The sequence below is a fragment of the Loxodonta africana genome, chromosome 14 (genome assembly GCF_030014295.1).
Source record: "Loxodonta africana isolate mLoxAfr1 chromosome 14, mLoxAfr1.hap2, whole genome shotgun sequence".
NCBI classification, from domain to species: domain Eukaryota; kingdom Metazoa; phylum Chordata; class Mammalia; order Proboscidea; family Elephantidae; genus Loxodonta; species Loxodonta africana.
Window position 1 is genome coordinate 52,019,682 of NC_087355.1, and position 12,283 is coordinate 52,031,964.

The following is a 12,283-nucleotide window of genomic DNA, read 5'->3' on the forward strand; positions in this document are numbered from 1 at the left end:
GGATTAGGAATGACTCAGGATACAGTTCTTCCATCAGAACAGCTTCTCGGCTGTGCCCATAGGCAGGCTTCTCCCTGGCCCTCAGCCTGTCAGCCTTCTAACCCTTGAGCCTCTTGGGCCAACCCAGCCTCTGCCCTGCTTGGGCAAGTGTTACAAAGCTCTTTAGCTCCACCAATAAGTGCCCAGAAGCACCCCATTCTGCCAGTAAGGCTTGTTCTGAAGGCACTCAACTCCCTAGCTCAGTGGGTCAGCAAGCCTAGCTCCACTGACAAGTACCTGGAGGCACTCCACTCCACTGGTAAGCCTCCTGCCCAAAGGTGCTCAGCTGTCTCACCCCATGGGCTGGGAAGCCCACCATGCCATCTCCTGCTGGTCTCTGGTCTTCTTGTTCTGCTGCTGCCAGTTCTCTACTGTGCTTGTCACTGCTTCTTGCCATCTTGCACTGTCTCTGGTATTATAGCTCTCTGTCTCCTGGGTCTAGGAGGCTCTCAGCACAGAGGCCCTGGGTTCAAAGGATGTACTCTGCTCCCAGCTCTTCTGTCTTGATGGTAATGAGGTCCCCCCTTTCTGCCACTGGGATGGCTTATTTTAAGCCTAGCAGAATGGCAAAACTGACCAATCACCAATCCCCTCCTTAGGGTTCCATACACCTTATTTGCACGGCCCCACCCCCAGAAGGGTCTCAGGCACCTTATTTACACAATCAGCAAGCTGTCCAATCCCCTTGGGGGGCCACAAGCACCTTATTTGCATAGTCTCACCCAATCATTTGGTGGGACTTACAAGACCATAGTGAGAAGCCCATGTAAAATAAATCCATCGCACTGAGGCTACCCTCTGGCTTTTTAAGCCATGGTTCTTTCATACTTGGAGAATAATTTCCCCCTCACAATCATTTTACCAGTCCCAAACAGTCATTAACGATTAGTCCTTCAGTAGGGCAAAGAGTCCTCAGGGTGAGGTTACTCAGGTACCAGCCATTCAGATCTGCTGCAGGTATCCATCTGATCTCATTCTCCAAAAGAAACCTCAGCTTTGCCCTTTCTGGTGTATGATAAAATTTAACTGAGAGAAGATTATTCCCTTACTCTGAGCCTCACAAAGTATCAGCATAGCAAAAGCTTAAGAGACTTTAGGTGCAGCCACTGTACCTCAGTCCAGCAGTGCCTCTCCCTTATGATGCCAAATCAAATTATGTTAAACATGTTATCAACACCCACACTTGGAGACAGCATTGTAAAAAAGAAGAGAATGACTATTTTCTATTTAATTTCCCCTGTGATACTGTTACTGTAACTACTACTACTAACTATGATATTGGACTAGGCTTTCTCAGACTACAAAGACTTTCTTATTCCATGGGTTCGTCCAGACAACTCAGTGATTTGGTATTTCAATTCTCTTCACTTCAGAGATGAGTAAACTTACTGGTTTATCACCACTTAGAGAAGAGAAGTTCAAAATCAATACTACCTGATGATAATAATTCTAACTGGAGTTTGTGAATCGGTGCCCCCTAAATTTCTATCCCCAGACTCTATAGAAAGTAAACAGTACATAGTGTATGTGATAGTCTCCAAATTCTGTTCTGGATGTCCATTGCTGTATGATAAGTTATCTGCAAATTTAAAACTAAAACCACTTTCTTATATCTCATGGTTTTGTGGATCAGTAATCAGGGAGGACTTGGACGGGTGATTCTTTTGCTTCCTGTGGTGTGGACTGCAGTCACTCAGAAGTATAAGCTGGCAGCTGGTCTGATCTGGAGGGTCCCAGAGAGCTTGTTGACATGCCTGGTGCCTTGGTAGGGACAGCTGGAAAGGAAGTTTGTGCTCAGCTATTCCCTTCTTCTTCTCCAAGTAATCTTGAGGCCTCTCCGTGTGGTCTCTCCAGCAAGTTCATGAACTTCTTATACAGCCCTCCACCCCCGATCCCCGAGCCAGTGCTCTAAGAGACAGAAAGTTAAATTTGCCTGACTCTTAAGGCCTAGGTGTAACGGTTAATTTTATGTGTCAACATGACTAGACTATGGTTCCCAGTGGTTTGACCAAACAGTAGTCTAGTTGCTGTTCTGTAACATAATGTAATGCCCTTCTATAATGTAATCTAATATAATTCAGTCAACCAGTTGAAAAGGGAGTTTCCCTTGAGTGTCTTCTGCCTCCACACTATAAACAGATATTTTGGCAGAACTGGCTCTCTCTCTTCACTCTGCACTCTTCCCATCAACCTGATCTATACATCTTGTGATGCAAGGCTGCAGGCCAGACTGTTTCCTGACCAATGGATTTTGGACTTGCCAGCCCTCCACAATCACATGAGTCAATTCCTTGGAGTAAATTAGTCCCTCCCCGCCTCCCCCACCTCCGGTTCTGTTTCTCTAGAGAACCCTGAATAACTGGATTTGGTCAAAGCAGTCACAGAGCCACCTGGATTTAAGGGGAATGACAAATTTATATAATGTCTACACAACTCCGTATAAAAAAGTGAGGTCCAAAAACAGATGATGGTACTGAATAACTCTTTATAAATGAATGCTCACAGTTTTGAGGAATTCCCATACACAAGAGGAGAAAAGAACTATGTATCATCTGCTTTGGGGCCCTCAAATTCATCCCTTCAGACAAATGACCTGCTCAGGGTTTCCCAGAGCACAAGTGTATGTTACTGTCAGTTGACCACCCCAGGAAGACCTAAAAAAAAAAGAAACAGTTTTGACCTAGTTTGTGAAGCCTGGATTCCCAATAGCTCTTCCTCCCCTGTGGTAGACTGAATAATGCCCCTGCTCAAAGATGTCCACATTCTAATTGCAGGAACCTGTGAATATGCTACCTTATGTGGCAAAAGAGATTTTGCAGATGTGATTAAGTTAAGGTTTTGAAATCGGGAGATTATCCTGGATTATCCAAGCCGGCCCAATGTAATCACAAGGGTCCTTGTAAGAGGGAGGTAGGAGATCAGAGTAGGTAGCAAGAGATGTGATGATGGAAACAAGAGTTTAGAGTGATGCGAGGAAGGGGCTATGAGCCAAGGAACGCAGGCCCCTAGAGGCTGAGAGAGGCAAGGAAATGATTCTCCCCGGTAGCCTCCAGAAGGAACCAGCCCTGCTAGACCTTGATTTTAGCCCTGTGTCTTAGTTATCCAGTGGGGCTATAATAGAAATATCACAAGCGGATGGTTTAACAAAAACAAATTTATTCTCTCACAGTCTAGTAGGCTAGATGTCCAAATTCAGGGCACCAGCTCCAGGAGAAGGCTTTCTCTCTCTGTCGGCTCTGGAGGGAGGTCCTTGTCATCAATATTCTCTTGGTCTAGGAGCTTCTCTGCATAGGAACCCCAGGTCCAAAGGACACACTGTGCTCCTGGCACTACTTTCTTGGTGGTATGAGGTTCCCCATTCCCCGTCTCCCTGCCCCTGTCTCTCTGCTTATTTCTCTTTTATATCTCAAAAGAGATTGTCTTAAGATACAACCTAATCTTGTAGATTGAGTCCTGCCTCATTAACATAACTGCCTCTAATCCTGCCTAATTAACATTATAGAAATAGGATTTACAACACATAGGAAAGTCATATTAGTTGGCAAACGGTGGGCAATCACATAATACTGGAAATTATGGCCTAGCAAAGTTGACAGTCTTATACCCTGTAAGACTCATTTTTGATATCCAACCTCTAGAACTGTAAAATAGTAATTTGTATTGTTTTATTAAGCCACTAGGTTTGTGGTAATTTGTTACAGCAACCATAGGAAACTAATACACTCTGCTAAAGCATAGCTGATAAACTACCTACAGCATCTCATGGACTTTTATCAAGAAATGGGTCAACCCAATAAAGTGTAGCAAAACTTCCTTCTGCCCAGAGATAATCTGTAATTCAGCATCCTGCCTCCAATTTAACCTCTGCTAACGCACTGTTTGATCTTTGCTATTTCTTCCTTCCTGAGTAAAAAACCTCCAGGGGCAAGAATTAAAGCTTAAGAGCTAAAGGCGAAACCCTGGTGGCATAGTGGTTAAGAGCTACAGCTGCTTACCAAAAGGTAGCAGTTCAAATCCACCAGGCGCTCCTTGGAAACTGTGGGGCAGTTCCACTCTGTCCTGTAGGGTTGCTATGAGCTGGAATTGACTTGACAGCAGTGGGTAAGAGCTAAAGGAGGAAAGGAAAACACATTTTAATACTCAAAGGAGGGAAGGACAACACATTTTGCTTTTGTTTAAACTTCAAAACTTAAAAGAGTGGTTTAACTGGGAGGAGCCTCTCTCTCTTTTTTTTATAAATTGTGCTTTAGATGAAGGTTTACAGAACAAACTAGTTTCTACTTAAACAGTTAGTATACATATTGTTTTATGACATTAGTTAACAACCCCATGACACATCAACACTTTCCCTTCTTGACCTTAGGTTTCCTATTACCAGCTTTCCTGTCCCCTCCTTGTCCTTGCCCCTGGATTGGTGTGCCCCTTTAGTCTCTTTGCTTTATGGGCCTGTCTAATCTTTGGCTGAAGGGTGAACCTTGGGAGTGACTTCATTACTGAGCTGAAAGAGTGTCTGGGGGCCATACTCTCATAGGAGGAGTATCTTTTAATAACAAGGCCATTAAACATTGAAAGAATTTCCCAAGAATTATCTGGATGGTTCAGATTTGACTTTTCATGCCAGATAACCAAGCTCAACTAGTATCTTTTTTACAAGAAATACTGTTGGAGATCTGCGTGATAACGTTTATTTAATTCTGACAAGTCCTTCCCAGGCCACTTTCCTTGAATTTATTTTATTTTCTGTCCTTGAATTTTAAGCCTAATAACAAGTAACCTGGTCTTCCCTGTAAGAGATTCTGGGACGTGGAGGTTCAGCAAGGTTCAGAGACTCACCCAGACCCCATGATAAGTCATTGACTAGCAGATCTGGGATTTGAATCTAGCCCAAGTCCCAGGTGCCTTTCACTAAATCTCTCAGGTCAAGGTTCAGAAGGAAATGTTCCTGTCTAGTACCCTGCTTCTCATTTAGCAAGAAGGGTTTGGGAATTGAAATACCTTGGATGGAAAATCAGTAAGATTGCTTTATGAAGTAGTAATCTGACTTCAGTTTAAGAGAAATGGCCTTTGGAAATAGGGAAATACGAATATGGACTAATATGATATTAGATGATAAAGACATGGTAGTTATGTTTTTAAAAAAGTTCTTATCAGTTAAAGATGTCCCTCTGATGTATTTATGAGTAGAATGACACGTTATCTGAAATTCACCTTAAATTCTCTAGCTTATGTCTATAAAGGGACATGACATAAGATTGGTCACCTGTTGATAATTGTTTCTGCTTTTGTGTATGTTTTAAATTTTCCATGATTAAAAATAAAGAAAACAAAGAGAGTGCCATTGCTTAGGGGGCACTCAGCTTCTGTTAAGGGTGATGGAAAAGTCTGAAATCAGATACTAGTGATGTACAACATGATGAAAGTAATTAATGTCACTGAATCGTACATGTAAAAAATGTTGAAAGGGTGAGTGTTTATATATATATACATATATATACAACAAACATTTGTTATATATATAAACACATATGTTTGTATATATACATAATGTATATTTATGTACATATATAAAAACCAAACCCATTACGGTCAAGTTGATCCCACCTCATAAGTGACCCTGAAGAAAGAGTAGAACTGCCCCATAGGGTTTCCAAGGAGTGGCAGGTGGATTCAAACTGCTGACCTTTTGTTTAGCATCTGAGCTCTTAACCACTGTGCCACCAGGGCTTCATGTATGTGTGTATGTGTGTATACATATATATAGTTGTCATTGTTGGTTGCCTTCAAGTCAATTCTGTCTAACGGTAACTTCCTGTACACAGAATAGAACTGTTCCATAGGGCATTCAAGGCTGTGACCTTTTGGAAGTAGATCACCAGACCTGTCTTCCAAGCTGCCTCTGGGTGGGTTCAAACTGCCAACCTTTCAGGTAGTAGTCAGGCCCTTAACCATTCGTGCCACCCAAGAACTGCAGTATATAAGTTGGAGCTGACTTGATGAAGCGTCCCGCAGCTAACCAAAAGGTCAGCAGTTTGAATCCACCAGTCACTCCTTGGAAACCCTATGGGGCAATTCTCTGTCCTATAGGGCCGCTATGAGTTGGAATCAACTTGATGGCAATGGTTTTTTTTTTTTTTAACAACAACGTGTATATACTTACCACAATTAAAAAAAGAGAGAGAGAGACTGTGGCCTTGGTTTCTAGGACAAATTCCAAGGAGATCTCATTATGGAGTGTCTTCTCGCCTCAACATGCCAGCCTCGGTCCTCAGACTGGCCTGCTGGAGCATTCCAGTGTCTCAGAGCAAACAACTGTCCTCGAGGCATGAGTCTGAGGAAAATGGATGTGGCAAGCTGCTCCTGGTGAGCATTTCAAATGACGAAAAGACCGTCTCTAGCTTGTCTGAAAGAGAAACAAGGAAATGCTAAGAGGGGCAGCCAAGCAGTGTCTCATCACCTCTCTGTCTGGCACCAGTGGAGATGGGACCCATGTGCCTCAAGGAAGACAAACAGAATCAGGATCAGCCGCCGAGGGCTGGGATCCATCAGGCTCCGCGAGCACAGCTGTGCCCCCTCATCAGTTCCAGGTCTACTTCTAAGATCCCCTTTCACTTTGAGATTCTTGAGGAATTTCAGAGTAGAAGGGGGAGAGGCAGGAAGCGAGGTACAAGGTCAAAAGACGTGGGGTGAGGGAACAGCAGCTCAGGGCAGTCACCTGAGTTTATTTGAGGAGCAAAATAGGAGCGCTCCCTTCTCTAAGACAGAGAGGTGGGTGAGACAGTCTGCGGCTCCCACGCGGGCCACCCGAGTAAGCCCAAGTGGGGGTGGGGGTTGAGGAGGGGAGGGGCAATGTTTCCTCTTCCTCCTTGGAGAAGTGAGATTAGTCACAGTGCAGAGGACTGGCAGAGATAGAGAAAGGCGTTTTCTGAGCTCTGCTGCCCATCCTGACTGGGTTTCAGTCAGCAACAGAGGCCCTTTTGCTCTTCTGAATACCCAGTTACTTTTCATTCAGCTGCAGGACAATTCCCTAGCAAGGGGCAGGGGTTCCTACTTAGATAAAGATGAATGGTTCGCAACCCTGGCTGCACACTAGGATCCCCTGGGAGATTTAAAACCCTCCACTGTCACAACTCATCCCTGAGCAGTTTCTTCAGCGTCCCTGGGGGTGGAGCCCAGGCATCACATTTTTAAAGCTGTCCACACAGGGCCGGATTAACCAGTAAGCTAGGTACACATGGCCTTAATTGTGTTTACTTACTAATCTGTAGTGGACAGTTTCACATGGGTTTCATGTGAAAAACAGGTGAAATTGTGCACTACAGATTTAGTAAGTAAGCACAAATAAGTCCATACATGCCTTGCTTATTGGGTAAGGCAGATGAGTCCAATGGGCAGGCCTGGTTAGAACCACCGCTTTAGAATCCTTCAGGCCTAAGCCCACATGTCACCTCTTCAAAAGACTTCCCTGAGACCAGCCTGTCTGAAACAGCCTGCTTATTTTTCTTCCAGAGTATCTAATGATAACAGATACTATGTACTAGAGTTATAATAGAGGTTTTTGTGTCTGTGTGTGTCCAACTGTTTAATTAGAAAGTTCTATATGGGCACGGACATCATTTAATCATCTGTTCTGCTCACTGCCATATCCCCAGCACCTAGAACTGAGCCGGGCACATGGAAGAGACACTAAATAGTTGCTGAAGGAATACATCACTAGGAGGCAGTTTTTACATAGCTTTTTGATTCACTCACCGGCTTGTGGTGGGAGGAGGGTATGTTAGAGCCCAGTCTGGCTCCAACCCCAGGCGCTGGAGGGAAAACCTTCCAATTTAAGGGGGTTGCCAAATCCAAACTAAACCCACTGCCTTAGAGTCGATTCGGAATCATAGAGACCCCATAGGGTTTCCAAGGCTGTAAATCACTATGGAAGCAAACTGCCACATCTTTCTCCCGTGGAGCTGCTGATGGTTTCAAACCGCTGATTTCATTTAGCAGTTGAATGCTTTCACCACTGTGCCACCACGGCTCCTAAGAGGGTGGTAAAACCGAAAAAAAGAAACCTGTTGCGGTGGCGCGGATTCCAACTCATAGCGACCCTATAGGACAGAGTAGAAGTGCCCCATAGGGTTTCCAAGAAGCAGCTGGTAGATTTGAACTGCCGACCTTTTGGTTAGCAGCCAGATGCTTAACCACTGTGCCACCACCTATGGCAACTAGTTTTAAATTGCCAAATGAAGTATTACATCTGGCAGTGGAAGCCGGGATGGCCAACAGAAACTGCGCCTTAACGCCCCTCCTCAAGCAGCGCCCATGGCACGCTCCCTACAAGCCAAACCTTAGTCAAGCCTCTGGCGTTGTCCAATCCCTCCTCATCGCCTTTCGATCGCCCTTCAGCGCACGGTACACAGCGCCATCTACTGGACAAAACATAAAATTACGTTTATTTCTGTAAGATCTTAAAGAGTTGCTTCAGAGAGGCTCCGCTTGGAAAACAGCAGCAGGTAAACCTCATTCTGGACATATCTGCTAGTTTGCGTGCCGTGTCCACCATCGTGTGTGTGTGTGTGAGTGTGTGCATATGTGTGCGTGTGTCTATGAGACTGATATTTTGCCTAATATACAAATGCACAGCCAAACCCCACCACTCTTTTAGACTCCATGGAAGCAGTGAAAAATCTCTGGGTTTGGGACCAGCAGAGTCAAACCTAAGAATTTTGAAATAACTGTAACAAAATAAAAAATGCCAAGTCCGCGCTCAGTGGGAGATACTGTTCTCTTTTTTCAACATCTGTTGCTGTGGGCCCAGACCTTGTTGACCACATAAGGGGCTGATTTGTGGTCTTTGATCAGTTTCCTGGAGCTAGAATGACAGAAGGCACAGCTGTTAGAAGAGCTATTCCAAGTACTTAAGTGGGTTTCCAAATCCTTACCTTATGTTCATAAAACTGTAGGCTGATTCAGTATTTTCATACTGCAACCTGACCCTTAGGACGAAAGCCACACACACACACACACGCACACACACACACACATGCGCACACACACACACACACACAGTTCAATATATTTAGAAGCTTCTCTTAGACCATTACAGGAATATTGTATTGCATTTTAACTTAAAGAGAATCTTGAATCCCTAGGAGAACTGAAATTATTTAACTGGAAGAGAAGAAAAGTTGATTTAATAGAATCTTCAAATAAAGACCAGGCCCTGTTTAGGTGGAAATAGGAATAAAACGTGTGTGTGCTAGTCACTCTAGGGGGCTTCCACTTTATAGTTCTATTCAGGGGACATTATGCCATCTGGTGATATATACACGCTACGCTGTGTGATACCAAGTCACGTTTTAACAGAATTCCAAGATCTATCAAGGGAGTCCTGAGTAGTGCAAACAGTTATCATGCTCAGCTTCTAACTAAAAACTTGGAGGTTAGAGTCCACCCAGACATGCCTCCGAAGAAAGGCCTGATATCTACCTCTGAAAAATCAGCCATTGAAAACCTTATGGAGCACAGTTCTACTCTGACACACACGGGGTAGCCATGAGCTGGAGTTGACTCCACACCTGCTGTCCTTGTTTGTTTGTTTGTTTGATTATTGTTATTTCTATAAACTTCAGTTTATAACTGTTTCCTCATCTGTGAATTGAGGATAATACATACTGTATTTTGTGGTGGGAAGAGAGTTAGCCTTATTGAGGCATAATTTGCATACGATAAGACCTCTCCAATTTTAAGTGTTCAACTTGATAAGTTTTGTATATATGTATACAGCTGTATAACCACCCCCACAATCAACATAGTGAACATTTTAATCACACCAAAAAGTGTCCTTGTCCATGGTCTTGGGGACACCTAGCTCAAATGGTATAACAAAGTTTGTAAAGAAAATGTTCTACATCCTACTTTGGTAAGTAGCGTCTGGGGTCTTAAAAGCTTGTGAGTGACCATCTAGGATTCGCCACTGGTCTCACCCCTTCAGGAGCAAAGGAGAATGAAGAAAACCGAAGACATAACGAAAGATTAGTCCAAAGGACTAATGGACAGCGGCTACCACGGCCTTCGCCAGACTGAGTCCAGCACAACTAGATGGTGCCCAGCTACAACCACCGACTGCTCTGACGGGGATCACCATACAGCATCCCAGACAAAGCTGGAGAAAAATATAGAATAAAATTCAAACTCACAAAAAAAGACCAGACTTACTGGTCTGACAGAGACTGGAGAAACCCCAAGAGTATGGTCCCGGACACCCTTTTAACTCAGTACTGAAGTCACTCCTGAGGTTCATCCTTCAGTCAAAGATTAGACAGGACCATGAGACTATATGGGCACACCAGCACAGGGGCAAGGACAAGAAAGCAGGAGGGGACAGGAAAGCTGATGATGGGGAACCCAAGGTCAAGAAGCACAACCAATGTCACAAAACAATATGTGTATTAATTGTTTAATGAGAAACTAATTGGCTCTGTAAACCTTCATCTAAAGCACAATATTAAAAAAAAAAAATTTCCTTGTGCGTATGATGCAATCAATCCGCTTCCTCATCCCTGACCCCTGGAAACCACTGATCTGCTTTGTATCCCATAATTTTGCCTTTTCTAGAATTCCATACAAATGGGCTCAAACAGTATATAATTTTTATGTATGCTTTTTTCACTTAGCATAATGCTTTAGAAATTCATCCCATGTTGTTGCTCTTACTAAGAGTTCATTCCTTTTTATGGCTGAGTAGTTTTCTAGTTTATAGATATTCTATATGTTTATCAATTCACAGTTGATGGACATTTAGGTTGGTTCCAATTTTGGCTATTATGAATAAAGCTATTATAAACATTTGTGTATAAGTCTTTGGGTAGACATATGCTTTTATTTCTCTTGGGTAAATAAATATCTAGGAGTAAAATTGCTAGGCATATGGCAAGAATAACTTTATAAAAACTGCCAGTCCGTTTTCCAAAATGGCTGCACCATTTTGCGTTCCCACCAGCAGTGTCTGAGAGTGCCAGTTGCTCCAGAGCCTTGCCAATATTTGGTATTATGATTCTTTTTAAAATTTTAGCAATTCTAGTGGGTATGTAGTGGTAATTTACTGTGGTTTTAATTTTCATTTTTCTGAAATGCTCTTAAACACTTTTTCATGTCCTTAATGGTCATTCATGTATCTTTTTTAGTGAAGTGTACAGATTTTGCCCCCCTTTTTAAAATTAGATAGTTTTTTAAAAATGTATATTAAATCATAAGAGTTCTTTACATATTCTGATACAAGTTCTTTATCATATTTGTGATTTGAAAATATTTTCTCCCAGTCTGTGGCTTGTCTTTTCATTTTTTAACAGTGTCTTTTGAAGAACAAAAGTTGTTCATTTTGATGAAATCTTTTCTAGTTCATACTTCTTGTGTCCTATTTAAGAAATTTTTCCCCAGCCCAAGGTCACTAAGAATTTCTCCTGTGTTTTATTCTAGAAGTTTTATAGTTTCAGCTCTTACCCTTAGGTCTATGATCCATTTAGAGTTAATTTTTATGTCTAGTATGAGCTAAGGGTCAAAATTCACGTGATTGCATATGTATAACCAATTGTTCCAGCACCATTTGTTGGCAAGACAACCCTTTCCCCCAATAAATTAACTTGGCCTCCATGGAGAAAATCAATTGACCAAAAATGTGCGAGTTTATTTCTGGATCTCTATTCTATTTCATTGATATATATATTTATCTCTTTACACCAACACCATTCTCTCTTGATTGCTTTAGCTTTATAGGAACTCTTCAAATCACGATGGGCAACTCATCAAATGTTGCTCTTCTTTTAAAAATTGCTTTGACTATTTTAGATCCTTTGCATTCACTTACATTTTAGAACCAGCTTATCAATTTCTACAAACAGCTTTCTGGGATTTTAACTGGAATTGTACTGAGCCCATAGATCAGTTTGGGGAGAACTGACATCTTAACAAAACTGAGTCCTTTAAAAATATATATATATACACCCCCTTAAAAGAAACTGTACCCATTAGCAGTGTCACTCCTCACATCCTCCCGCACACCAGCCCTAGAGAGCCACTAAACTGATTTCGGCTTCTATGAATTTGCCAGTTCAGGATATTTCATATGGATGGAATTAAACAGTGTATGGTCTTTTGTGACTTGCTTCTTTCATTTTAGCATAGCTTTCAAGATTCATCCATATCGTAGCAAGTGTCAGTGCTTCATTTCTTTTTCTTGCCAAGTAATACTCCATTGTAT